Genomic DNA, 12098 nt, shown 5'->3' on the forward strand with positions numbered 1-12098 from the left:
ATTCAACCTATAAACCTGCCGTGTTGATCCAGAGGAAGGCAAAAACTGTCTTGGAGTGCATTCCAATGTTGTCATTAGGGGAAAAATTCCTCCCTTACTCCAAATATGGCTATTAGAATAAATTCCTGGATCAAAGTTCCATCTCCAGAATCTGGTACAAATATGATGAAATTTTATATTTTTCAAAAAAACACTTTTCAATGTGGCAGAGAGTTCAATCGTCGAACTGCTCTTACAGTAAAGAATCCCCGTCTGTGATGAGGTCCTTTAATTACCTTGCTTTCCCTTCTTTGCACGCATTCTAGTTCAGCAATGTCCTTCTCATACACAGGTGCTTGAAACTGTACACAATATTCCATGTATGGTCTAACCGGTGATTTATAGAAATGCAGAGTTTGTTGCATGAAATCATCTTAGAGGTTCAATTTCAACCTTAAGGATAAAAATAATATCTTGATTTTGCCTCTTTGTATTCCGATAGTCATAACTTTATTATTTTTCCGTCCTCATAGTCATATAAGGGCTTGTTTTTAGCGAGACAAGTTCTTGTTTTTAATGGCAGCATTTAATGTACCATATAATGTACTGAAAGAAAACTCTTTGTGGGGTGGAATGGAAAACACAAAAGCAATTTGTCCAATGCTTTTTGAGTAGTAAAAATTGCAAGTTTATTTTATTATTCAGGTTAATAGGATATCAATATGAATACACGTTTGCATGTATTTTCTACTGACGTGACGTGAATCTTTGGTGTAAAAGTGGCCGGTTAGCTCAGTTGGTTAGAGCGTGGTGCTAATAACGCCAAGGTCACGGGTTCGATCCCCGTACGGGCCATGGAAGCTCACTTTTGTTACATGCTTGTTACAGAGTTGAATAGTTGATAATATTGAAAAAAGGTCCATCAAATTCAACCTATAAACCTGCCGTGTTGATCCAGAGGAAGGCAAAAACTGTCTTGGAGTGCATTCCAATTTTCTCATTAGGGGAAAAATTCCTCCCTTACTCCAAATATGGCTATTAGAATAAATTCCTGGATCAAAGTTCCATCTCCAGAATCTGGTACAAATATGATGAAATTTTATATTTTTCAAAAAAACACTTTTCAATGTGGCAGAGAGTTCAATCGTCGAACTGCTCTTACAGTAAAGAATCCCCGTCTGTGATGAGGTCCTTTAATTACCTTGCTTTCCCTTCTTTGCACGCATTCTAGTTCAGCAATGTCCTTCTCATACACAGGTGCTTAAAACTGTACACAATATTCCATGTATGGTCTAACCGGTGATTTATAGAAATGCAGAGTTTGTTGCATGAAATCATCTTAGAGGTTCAATTTCAACCTTAAGGACAAAAATAATATCTTGATTTTGCCTCTTTGTATTCTGATAGTCATAACTTTATTATTTTTCCGTCCTCATAGTCATATAAGGGCTTGTTTTTAGCGAGAAAAGTTCTTGTTTTTAATGGCAGCATTTAATGTACCATATAATGTACTGAAAGAAAACTCTTTGTGGGGTGGAATGGAAAAATAATATCTTGATTTTGCCTCTTTGTATTCCGATAGTCATAACTTTATTATTTTTCCGTCCTCATAGTCATATAAGGGCTTGTTTTTAGCGAGACAAGTTCTTGTTTTTAATGGCAGCATTTAATGTACCATATAATGTACTGAAGAAAACTCTTTGTGGGGTGGAATGGAAAACACAAAAGCAATTTGTCCAATGCTTTTTGAGTAGTAAAAATTGCAAGTTTATTTTATTATTCAGGTTAATAGGATATCAATATGAATACACGTTTGCATGTATTTTCTACTGACGTGACGTGAATCTTTGTTTTAAAAGTGGCTGGTTAGCTCAGTTGGTTAGAGCGTGGTGCTAATAACGCCAAGGTCACGGGTTCGATCCCCGTACGGGCCATGGAAGCTCACTTTTGTGACAGAGTTGAATAGTTGATAATATTGAAAAAAAGTCCATCAAATTCAACCTATAAACCTGCCGTGTTGATCCAGAGGAAGGCAAAAACTGTCTTGGAGTGCATTCCAATGTTGTCATTAGGGGAAAAATTCCTCCCTTACTCCAAATATGGCTATTAGAATAAATTCCTGGATCAAAGTTCCATCTCCAGAATCTGGTACAAATATGATGAAATTTTATATTTTTCAAAAAAACACTTTTCAATGTGGCAGAGAGTTCAATCGTCGAACTGCTCTTACAGTAAAGAATCCTCGTCTGTGATGAGGTCCTTTAATTACCTTGCTTTCCCTTCTTTGCACGCATTCTAGTTCAGCAATGTCCTTCTCATACACAGGTGCTTGAAACTGTACACAATATTCCATGTATGGTCTAACCGGTGATTTATAGAAATGCAGAGTTTGTTGCATGAAATCATCTTAGAGGTCCAATTTCAACCTTAAGGACAAAAATAATATCTTGATTTTGCCTCTTTGTATTCCGATAGTCATAACTTTATTATTTTTCCGTCCTCATAGTCATATAAGGGCTTGTTTTTAGCGAGACAAGTTCTTGTTTTTAATGGCAGCATTTAATGTACCATATAATGTACTGAAGAAAACTCTTTGTGGGGTGGAATGGAAAACACAAAAGCAATTTGTCCAATGCTTTTTGAGTAGTAAAAATTGCAAGTTTATTTTATTATTCAGGTTAATAGGATATCAATATGAATACACGTTTGCATGTATTTTCTACTGACGTGACGTGAATCTTTGGTGTAAAAGTGGCCGATTAGCTCAGTTGGTTAGAGCGTGGTGCTAATAACGCCAAGGTCACGGGTTCGATCCCCGTATGGGCCATGGAAGCTCACTTTTGTTACAGAGTTGAATAGTTGATAATATTGAAAAAAGGTCCATCAAATTCAACCTATAAACCTGCCGTGTTGATCCAGAGAAAGGCAAAAACTGTCTTGGAGTGCATTCCAATGTTGTCATTAGGGGAAAAATTCCTCCCTTACTCCAAATATGGCTATTAGAATAAATTCCTGGATCAAAGTTCCATCTCCAGAATCTGGTACAAATATGATGAAATTTTATATTTTTCAAAAAAACACTTTTCAATGTGGCAGAGAGTTCAATCGTCGAACTGCTCTTACAGTAAAGAATCCCCGTCTGTGATGAGGTCCTTTAATTACCTTGCTTTCCCTTCTTTGCACGCATTCTAGTTCAGCAATGTCCTTCTCATACACAGGTGCTTGAAACTGTACACAATATTCCATGTATGGTCTAACCGGTGATTTATAGAAATGCAGAGTTTGTTGCATGAAATCATCTTAGAGGTTCAATTTCAACCTTAAGGATAAAAATAATATCTTGATTTTGCCTCTTTGTATTCCGATAGTCATAACTTTATTATTTTTCCGTCCTCATAGTCATATAAGGGCTTGTTTTTAGCGAGACAAGTTCTTGTTTTTAATGGCAGCATTTAATGTACCATATAATGTACTGAAAGAAAACTCTTTGTGGGGTGGAATGGAAAACACAAAAGCAATTTGTCCAATGCTTTTTGAGTAGTAAAAATTGCAAGTTTATTTTATTATTCAGGTTAATAGGATATCAATATGAATACACGTTTGCATGTATTTTCTACTGACGTGACGTGAATCTTTGGTGTAAAAGTGGCCGGTTAGCTCAGTTGGTTAGAGCGTGGTGCTAATAACGCCAAGGTCACGGGTTCGATCCCCGTACGGGCCATGGAAGCTCACTTTTGTTACATGCTTGTTACAGAGTTGAATAGTTGATAATATTGAAAAAAGGTCCATCAAATTCAACCTATAAACCTGCCGTGTTGATCCAGAGGAAGGCAAAAACTGTCTTGGAGTGCATTCCAATTTTCTCATTAGGGGAAAAATTCCTCCCTTACTCCAAATATGGCTATTAGAATAAATTCCTGGATCAAAGTTCCATCTCCAGAATCTGGTACAAATATGATGAAATTTTATATTTTTCAAAAAAACACTTTTCAATGTGGCAGAGAGTTCAATCGTCGAACTGCTCTTACAGTAAAGAATCCCCGTCTGTGATGAGGTCCTTTAATTACCTTGCTTTCCCTTCTTTGCACGCATTCTAGTTCAGCAATGTCCTTCTCATACACAGGTGCTTAAAACTGTACACAATATTCCATGTATGGTCTAACCGGTGATTTATAGAAATGCAGAGTTTGTTGCATGAAATCATCTTAGAGGTTCAATTTCAACCTTAAGGACAAAAATAATATCTTGATTTTGCCTCTTTGTATTCTGATAGTCATAACTTTATTATTTTTCCGTCCTCATAGTCATATAAGGGCTTGTTTTTAGCGAGAAAAGTTCTTGTTTTTAATGGCAGCATTTAATGTACCATATAATGTACTGAAAGAAAACTCTTTGTGGGGTGGAATGGAAAAATAATATCTTGATTTTGCCTCTTTGTATTCCGATAGTCATAACTTTATTATTTTTCCGTCCTCATAGTCATATAAGGGCTTGTTTTTAGCGAGACAAGTTCTTGTTTTTAATGGCAGCATTTAATGTACCATATAATGTACTGAAGAAAACTCTTTGTGGGGTGGAATGGAAAACACAAAAGCAATTTGTCCAATGCTTTTTGAGTAGTAAAAATTGCAAGTTTATTTTATTATTCAGGTTAATAGGATATCAATATGAATACACGTTTGCATGTATTTTCTACTGACGTGACGTGAATCTTTGTTTTAAAAGTGGCTGGTTAGCTCAGTTGGTTAGAGCGTGGTGCTAATAACGCCAAGGTCACGGGTTCGATCCCCGTACGGGCCATGGAAGCTCACTTTTGTGACAGAGTTGAATAGTTGATAATATTGAAAAAAAGTCCATCAAATTCAACCTATAAACCTGCCGTGTTGATCCAGAGGAAGGCAAAAACTGTCTTGGAGTGCATTCCAATGTTGTCATTAGGGGAAAAATTCCTCCCTTACTCCAAATATGGCTATTAGAATAAATTCCTGGATCAAAGTTCCATCTCCAGAATCTGGTACAAATATGATGAAATTTTATATTTTTCAAAAAAACACTTTTCAATGTGGCAGAGAGTTCAATCGTCGAACTGCTCTTACAGTAAAGAATCCTCGTCTGTGATGAGGTCCTTTAATTACCTTGCTTTCCCTTCTTTGCACGCATTCTAGTTCAGCAATGTCCTTCTCATACACAGGTGCTTGAAACTGTACACAATATTCCATGTATGGTCTAACCGGTGATTTATAGAAATGCAGAGTTTGTTGCATGAAATCATCTTAGAGGTCCAATTTCAACCTTAAGGACAAAAATAATATCTTGATTTTGCCTCTTTGTATTCCGATAGTCATAACTTTATTATTTTTCCGTCCTCATAGTCATATAAGGGCTTGTTTTTAGCGAGACAAGTTCTTGTTTTTAATGGCAGCATTTAATGTACCATATAATGTACTGAAGAAAACTCTTTGTGGGGTGGAATGGAAAACACAAAAGCAATTTGTCCAATGCTTTTTGAGTAGTAAAAATTGCAAGTTTATTTTATTATTCAGGTTAATAGGATATCAATATGAATACACGTTTGCATGTATTTTCTACTGACGTGACGTGAATCTTTGGTGTAAAAGTGGCCGATTAGCTCAGTTGGTTAGAGCGTGGTGCTAATAACGCCAAGGTCACGGGTTCGATCCCCGTATGGGCCATGGAAGCTCACTTTTGTTACAGAGTTGAATAGTTGATAATATTGAAAAAAGGTCCATCAAATTCAACCTATAAACCTGCCGTGTTGATCCAGAGAAAGGCAAAAACTGTCTTGGAGTGCATTCCAATGTTGTCATTAGGGGAAAAATTCCTCCCTTACTCCAAATATGGCTATTAGAATAAATTCCTGGATCAAAGTTCCATCTCCAGAATCTGGTACAAATATGATGAAATTTTATATTTTTCAAAAAAACACTTTTCAATGTGGCAGAGAGTTCAATCGTCGAACTGCTCTTACAGTAAAGAATCCCCGTCTGTGATGAGGTCCTTTAATTACCTTGCTTTCCCTTCTTTGCACGCATTCTAGTTCAGCAATGTCCTTCTCATACACAGGTGCTTGAAACTGTACACAATATTCCATGTATGGTCTAACCGGTGATTTATAGAAATGCAGAGTTTGTTGCATGAAATCATCTTAGAGGTTCAATTTCAACCTTAAGGATAAAAATAATATCTTGATTTTGCCTCTTTGTATTCCGATAGTCATAACTTTATTATTTTTCCGTCCTCATAGTCATATAAGGGCTTGTTTTTAGCGAGACAAGTTCTTGTTTTTAATGGCAGCATTTAATGTACCATATAATGTACTGAAAGAAAACTCTTTGTGGGGTGGAATGGAAAACACAAAAGCAATTTGTCCAATGCTTTTTGAGTAGTAAAAATTGCAAGTTTATTTTATTATTCAGGTTAATAGGATATCAATATGAATACACGTTTGCATGTATTTTCTACTGACGTGACGTGAATCTTTGGTGTAAAAGTGGCCGGTTAGCTCAGTTGGTTAGAGCGTGGTGCTAATAACGCCAAGGTCACGGGTTCGATCCCCGTACGGGCCATGGAAGCTCACTTTTGTTACATGCTTGTTACAGAGTTGAATAGTTGATAATATTGAAAAAAGGTCCATCAAATTCAACTTATAAACCTGCCGTGTTGATCCAGAGGAAGGCAAAAACTGTCTTGGAGTGCATTCCAATGTTGTCATTAGGGGAAAAATTCCTCCCTTACTCAAAATATGGCTATTAGAATAAATTCCTGGATCAAAGTTCCATCTCCAGAATCTAGTACAAATATGATGAAATTTTATATTTTTCAAAAAAACACTTTTCAATGTGGCAGAGAGTTCAATCGTCGAACTGCTCTTACAGTAAAGAATCCCCGTCTGTGATGAGGTCCTTTAATTACCTTGCTTTCCCTTCTTTGCATGCATTCTAGTTCAGCAATGTCCTTCTCATACACAGGTGCTCAAAACTGTACACAATATTCCATGTATGGTCTAACCGGTGATTTATAGAAATGCAGAGTTTGTTGCATGAAATCATCTTAGAGGTCCAATTTCAACCTTAAGGACAAAAATAATATCTTGATTTTGCCTCTTTGTATTCCGATAGTCATAACTTTATTATTTTTCCGTCCTCATAGTCATATAAGGGCTTGTTTTTAGCGAGACAAGTTCTTGTTTTTAATGGCAGCATTTAATGTACCATATAATTTACTGAAGAAAACTCTTTGTGGGGTGGAATGGAAAACACAAAAGCAATTTGTCCAATGCTTTTTGAGTAGTAAAAATTGCAAGTTTATTTTATTATTCAGGTTAATAGGATATCAATATGAATACACGTTTGCATGTATTTTCTACTGACGTGACGTGAATCTTTGGTGTAAAAGTGGCCGGTTAGCTCAGTTGGTTAGAGCGTGGTGCTAATAACGCCAAGGTCACGGGTTCGATCCCCGTACGGGCCATGGAAGCTCACTTTTGTTACATGCTTGTTACAGAGTTGAATAGTTGATAATATTGAAAAAAGGTCCATCAAATTCAACCTATAAACCTGCCGTGTTGATCCAGAGGAAGGCAAAAACTGTCTTGGAGTGCATTCCAATGTTGTCATTAGGGGAAAAATTCCTCCCTTGCTCCAAATATGGCTATTAGAATAAATTCCTGGATCAAAGTTCCATCTCCAGAATCTGGTACAAATATGATGAAATTTTATATTTTTCAAAAAAACACTTTTCAATGTGGCAGAGAGTTCAATCGTCGAACTGCTCTTACAGTAAAGAATCCCCGTCTGTGATGAGGTCCTTTAATTACCTTGCTTTCCCGTCTTTGCACGCATTCTAGTTCAGCAATGTCCTTCTCATACACAGGTGCTTAAAACTGTACACAATATTCCATGTATGGTCTAACCGGTGATTTATAGAAATGCAGAGTTTGTTGCATGAAATCATCTTAGAGGTTCAATTTCAACCTTAAGGACACAAATAATATCTTGATTTTGCCTCTTTGTATTCTGATAGTCATAACTTTATTATTTTTCCGTCCTCATAGTCATATAAGGGCTTGTTTTTAGCGAGACAAGTTCTTGTTTTTAATGGCAGCATTTAATGTACCATATAATGTACTGAAAGAAAACTCTTTGTGGGGTGGAATGGAAAACACAAAAGCAATTTGTCCAATGCTTTTTGAGTAGTAAAAATTACAAGTTTATTTTATTATTCAGGTTAATAGGATATCATTATGAATACACGTTTGCATGTATTTTCTACTGACGTGACGTGAATCTTTGGTGTAAAAGTGGCCGGTTAGCTCAGTTGGTTAGAGCGTGGTGCTAATAACGCCAAGGTCACGGGTTCGATCCCCATACGGGCAATGTAAGCTCACTTTTGTTACAGAGTTGAATAGTTGATAATATTGAAAAAAGGTCCATCAAATTCAACCTATAAACCTGCCGTGTTGATCCAGAGGAAGGCAAAAACTGTCTTGGAGTGCATTCCAATGTTGTCATTAGGGGAAAAATTCCTCCCTTACTCCAAATATGGCTATTAGAATAAATTCCTGGATCAAAGTTCCATCTCCAGAATCTGGTACAAATATGATGAAATTTTATATTTTTCAAAAAAACACTTTTCAATGTGGCAGAGAGTTCAATCGTCGAACTGCTCTTACAGTAAAGAATCCCCGTCTGTGATGAGGTCCTTTAATTACCTTGCTTTCCCTTCTTTGCACGCATTCTAGTTCAGCAATGTCCTTCTCATACACAGGTGCTTGAAACTGTACACAATATTCCATGTATGGTCTAACCGGTGATTTATAGAAATGCAGAGTTTGTTGCATGAAATCATCTTAGAGGTTCAATTTCAACCTTAAGGATAAAAATAATATCTTGATTTTGCCTCTTTGTATTCCGATAGTCATAACTTTATTATTTTTCCGTCCTCATAGTCATATAAGGGCTTGTTTTTAGCGAGACAAGTTCTTGTTTTTAATGGCAGCATTTAATGTACCATATAATGTACTGAAAGAAAACTCTTTGTGGGGTGGAATGGAAAACACAAAAGCAATTTGTCCAATGCTTTTTGAGTAATAAAAATTGCAAGTTTATTTTATTATTCAGGTTAATAGGATATCAATATGAATACACGTTTGCATGTATTTTCTACTGACGTGACGTGAATCTTTGGTGTAAAAGTGGCCGGTTCGCTCAGTTGGTTAGAGCGTGGTGCTAATAACGCCAAGGTCACGGGTTCGATCCCCGTACGGGCCATGGAAGCTCACTTTTGTTACATGCTTGTTACAGAGTTGAATAGTTGATAATATTGAAAAAAGGTCCATCAAATTCAACCTATAAACCTGCCGTGTTGATCCAGAGGAAGGCAAAAACTGTCTTGGAGTGCATTCCAATTTTCTCATTAGGGGAAAAATTCCTCCCTTACTCCAAATATGGCTATTAGAATAAATTCCTGGATCAAAGTTCCATCTCCAGAATCTGGTACAAATATGATGAAATTTTATATTTTTCAAAAAAACACTTTTCAATGTGGCAGAGAGTTCAATCGTCGAACTGCTCTTACAGTAAAGAATCCCCGTCTGTGATGAGGTCCTTTAATTACCTTGCTTTCCCTTCTTTGCACGCATTCTAGTTCAGCAATGTCCTTCTCATACACAGGTGCTTGAAACTGTACACAATATTCCATGTATGGTCTAACCGGTGATTTATAGAAATGCAGAGTTTGTTGCATGAAATCATCTTAGAGGTCCAATTTCAACCTTAAGGACAAAAATAATATCTTGATTTTGCCTCTTTGTATTCCGATAGTCATAACTTTATTATTTTTCCGTCCTCATAGTCATATAAGGGCTTGTTTTTAGCGAGACAAGTTCTTGTTTTTAATGGCAGCATTTAATGTACCATATAATGTACTGAAGAAAACTCTTTGTGGGGTGGAATGGAAAACACAAAAGCAATTTGTCCAATGCTTTTTGAGTAGTAAAAATTGCAAGTTTATTTTATTATTCAGGTTAATAGGATATCAATATGAATACACGTTTGCATGTATTTTCTACTGACGTGACGTGAATCTTTGGTGTAAAAGTGGCCGATTAGCTCAGTTGGTTAGAGCGTGGTGCTAATAACGCCAAGGTCACGGGTTTGATCCCCGTATGGGCCATGGAAGCTCACTTTTGTTACAGAGTTGAATAGTTGATAATATTGAAAAAAGGTCCATCAAATTCAACCTATAAACCTGCCGTGTTGATCCAGAGGAAGGCAAAAACTGTCTTGGAGTGCATTCCAATGTTGTCATTAGGGGAAAAATTCCTCCCTTACTCCAAATATGGCTATTAGAATAAATTCCTGGATCAAAGTTCCATCTCCAGAATCTGGTACAAATATGATGAAATTTTATATTTTTCAAAAAAACACTTTTCAATGTGGCAGAGAGTTCAATCGTCGAACTGCTCTTACAGTAAAGAATCCCCGTCTGTGATGAGGTCCTTTAATTACCTTGCTTTCCCGTCTTTGCACGCATTCTAGTTCAGCAATGTCCTTCTCATACACAGGTGCTTAAAACTGTACACAATATTCCATGTATGGTCTAACCGGTGATTTATAGAAATGCAGAGTTTGTTGCATGAAATCATCTTAGAGGTTCAATTTCAACCTTAAGGACACAAATAATATCTTGATTTTGCCTCTTTGTATTCTGATAGTCATAACTTTATTATTTTTCCGTCCTCATAGTCATATAAGGGCTTGTTTTTAGCGAGACAAGTTCTTGTTTTTAATGGCAGCATTTAATGTACCATATAATGTACTGAAGAAAACTCTTTGTGGGGTGGAATGGAAAACACAAAAGCAATTTGTACAATGCTTTTTGAGTAGTAAAAATTGCAAGTTTATTTTATTATTCAGGTTAATAGGATATCAATATGAATACACGTTTGCATGTATTTTCTACTGACGTGACGTGAATCTTTGGTGTAAAAGTGGCCGATTAGCTCAGTTGGTTAGAGCGTGGTGCTAATAACGCCAAGGTCACGGGTTTGATCCCCGTATGGGCCATGGAAGCTCACTTTTGTTACAGAGTTGAATAGTTGATAATATTGAAAAAAGGTCCATCAAATTCAACCTATAAACCTGCCGTGTTGATCCAGAGGAAGGCAAAAACTGTCTTGGAGTGCATTCCAATGTTGTCATTAGGGGAAAAATTCCTCCCTTACTCCAAATATGGCTATTAGAATAAATTCCTGGATCAAAGTTCCATCTCCAGAATCTGGTACAAATATGATGAAATTTTATATTTTTCAAAAAAACACTTTTCAATGTGGCAGAGAGTTCAATCGTCGAACTGCTCTTACAGTAAAGAATCCCCGTCTGTGATGAGGTCCTTTAATTACCTTGCTTTCCCGTCTTTGCACGCATTCTAGTTCAGCAATGTCCTTCTCATACACAGGTGCTTAAAACTGTACACAATATTCCATGTATGGTCTAACCGGTGATTTATAGAAATGCAGAGTTTGTTGCATGAAATCATCTTAGAGGTTCAATTTCAACCTTAAGGACACAAATAATATCTTGATTTTGCCTCTTTGTATTCTGATAGTCATAACTTTATTATTTTTCCGTCCTCATAGTCATATAAGGGCTTGTTTTTAGCGAGACAAGTTCTTGTTTTTAATGGCAGCATTTAATGTACCATATAATGTACTGAAAGAAAACTCTTTGTGGGGTGGAATGGAAAACACAAAAGCAATTTGTCCAATGCTTTTTGAGTAGTAAAAATTACAAGTTTATTTTATTATTCAGGTTAATAGGATATCAATATGAATAAACGTTTGCATGTATTTTCTACTGACGTGACGTGAATCTTTGGTGTAAAAGTGGCCGGTTAGCTCAGTTGGTTAGAGCGTGGTGCTAATAACGCCAAGGTCACGGGTTCGATCCCCATACGGGCAATGTAAGCTCACTTTTGTTACAGAGTTGAATAGTTGATAATATTGAAAAAAGGTCCATCAAATTCAACCTATAAACCTGCCGTGTTGATCCAGAGGAAGGCAAAAACTGTCTTGGAGTGCATTCCAATGTTGTCATTAG

At 36.5% G+C, this 12098-nt stretch overlaps 8 non-coding genes across 8 annotated transcripts; all 8 read left to right on the top strand.

Annotated features, from left to right (window-relative positions):
* The first annotated feature begins 760 nt into the window (after positions 1–760).
* On the top strand, positions 761–834 carry TRNAI-AAU (transfer RNA isoleucine (anticodon AAU)). Its single transcript has one exon. It is a non-coding gene; the product is annotated as a tRNA-Ile (tRNA).
* Positions 835–1839: 1005 nt separating this feature from the next.
* Positions 1840–1913, top strand: TRNAI-AAU (transfer RNA isoleucine (anticodon AAU)). The gene has a single exon. It is a non-coding gene; the product is annotated as a tRNA-Ile (tRNA).
* An 819-nt stretch (positions 1914–2732) lies between these two features.
* TRNAI-AAU (transfer RNA isoleucine (anticodon AAU)) lies at positions 2733–2806 on the top strand. The gene has a single exon. It is a non-coding gene; the product is annotated as a tRNA-Ile (tRNA).
* An 820-nt stretch (positions 2807–3626) lies between these two features.
* TRNAI-AAU (transfer RNA isoleucine (anticodon AAU)) lies at positions 3627–3700 on the top strand. The gene has a single exon. It is a non-coding gene; the product is annotated as a tRNA-Ile (tRNA).
* A 1005-nt stretch (positions 3701–4705) lies between these two features.
* Positions 4706–4779, top strand: TRNAI-AAU (transfer RNA isoleucine (anticodon AAU)). Its single transcript has one exon. It is a non-coding gene; the product is annotated as a tRNA-Ile (tRNA).
* An 819-nt stretch (positions 4780–5598) lies between these two features.
* On the top strand, positions 5599–5672 carry TRNAI-AAU (transfer RNA isoleucine (anticodon AAU)). The gene has a single exon. It is a non-coding gene; the product is annotated as a tRNA-Ile (tRNA).
* An 820-nt stretch (positions 5673–6492) lies between these two features.
* TRNAI-AAU (transfer RNA isoleucine (anticodon AAU)) lies at positions 6493–6566 on the top strand. Its single transcript has one exon. It is a non-coding gene; the product is annotated as a tRNA-Ile (tRNA).
* Positions 6567–7396: 830 nt separating this feature from the next.
* Positions 7397–7470, top strand: TRNAI-AAU (transfer RNA isoleucine (anticodon AAU)). The gene has a single exon. It is a non-coding gene; the product is annotated as a tRNA-Ile (tRNA).
* The last annotated feature ends 4628 nt before the right edge of the window (positions 7471–12098 follow it).

Source organism: Rhinoderma darwinii, chromosome 3 (genome assembly GCF_050947455.1).
Source record: "Rhinoderma darwinii isolate aRhiDar2 chromosome 3, aRhiDar2.hap1, whole genome shotgun sequence".
NCBI classification, from domain to species: domain Eukaryota; kingdom Metazoa; phylum Chordata; class Amphibia; order Anura; family Rhinodermatidae; genus Rhinoderma; species Rhinoderma darwinii.